The sequence below is a fragment of the Orycteropus afer genome, unplaced genomic scaffold (genome assembly GCF_000298275.1).
Source record: "Orycteropus afer afer isolate SDZICR_OR568_19922 unplaced genomic scaffold, OryAfe1.0 scaffold00078, whole genome shotgun sequence".
NCBI classification, from domain to species: Eukaryota; Metazoa; Chordata; class Mammalia; order Tubulidentata; family Orycteropodidae; genus Orycteropus; species Orycteropus afer.
This window is the reverse complement of record NW_006921665.1, coordinates 11,199,603-11,201,163: the sequence shown is the minus strand read 5'-3', so window position 1 is coordinate 11,201,163 and position 1,561 is coordinate 11,199,603.

Genomic DNA, 1,561 nt, shown 5'->3' with positions numbered 1-1,561 from the left:
CAGTCTTCTGGTTAGAAGTAAAATGCCTTAGGCACTACACCACCAGAGGGGGAAAAAAATAAAGTTATCTTAAAAAAAAAAACTCATAATAATATAGGCATGTAACAATGGATAAAATGTAGTACCTATCAAAAGTATTGCTATGATTAAACTGATTAAGCCACAAACATCAACCTAATATATTTTAACACTGTAATGATAATATATTTTTTTGGGAAAAAAAAATGAAATAGATCCTATTGATTCAGCTGACTAGATTTTCCATTTCTTTATCTTCTGGTATAGATTGAAGGAAAGGTTTAGCCATTGGTAGAGGGTGATTAATGATGGTATGGCTGTTGTTTTTAAACTTTAGTTTTAGTTCTTTTTATCACTCAATAATTCACTTAAGAACTTTGGTTTTCTTCAACTGTGATAAATGTATTCATGAATTGATTCCCTGTAATTTAGCAGCCCAGTCATTAATTAACAGCATTAAATCAGCTCCTTTCCACCAGGATTGGAAGGAATCCTTAATTTGGAGACATATGCAATACACATAATCACCTCACACTCTTAGGCAGGGAGTCTTATCAGGAAGGGGTATATGAGAGGTGGACCTACATGACTGCCATGTCCTCCAGTTTGATGATAAACATTTTGAAGACCTGGATCTTGTATTTTTTTAATGAGTTTTTATGGTTTTAGAAATTCTATTATAAACATCATGAAATATTATATTGTAGAGGAAATATCACTAAATCAAATGTAACATTTCAAATTCTATTTCAAAGACAAAGCATGATCATTTAGATCACTTTTTTTAAATTAGATCAACATTTATAACAAAATGATATACTCATATTGTATATATGTAATCTGAAATATATTTTGCTGTACATTTGATCATAGAGATGGTAGTTTAGAAATATATAAAGGCTCTGCAGCTAGCCTTAAAAACTTAACTTTTAATTTTTTTATTATTTTTTGTGTGTATGTGTATGTGTGGAAAATGCATGCACATATATTTGTGTATGTGAGCAATAAAAGCAATTAAATAATAAGTAATATAAAAGATTTTCTTTTCTTAGATGTTGTCAAGTCAATTTTGACTCATGATGACTTCATACATGCAAAGTAGAATTTTTCCGTAGCTTTTACAAGGCTGTTTTCTTTCAGAAGCAGATTGCCAAATCTGTCTTCTGAGCACCTCTGGGTGGGTTCAAACAAGCAAACTTTTTGTTAGTTATCAAGTATTTAACTGTCATTAATAACATTTTTCAAAACCAACTTAAGATTGAGTGAGTTATATTGACCTATAAATAATTTCAAGATTTGGGTAGGATGTTAAAGGGGATATTCACAGAAAGAGAAGACAGGAGAAGTCTCCTACATGAGGCAATGGATAGAGTCAACAACAAGGTGTGGCTCAACAAACAGAAATATTGATAAGAAGAGTGGTTATGGAAAAAGTAATTCAAAGTTGTGAGATTTATGTCTAGATCAGGGGAGACCTGATTGATTTTTAGGCTGAGAATTTTATCATAAATTTTGCTCTGCATCTATGGCAAAGGTAGTGAAG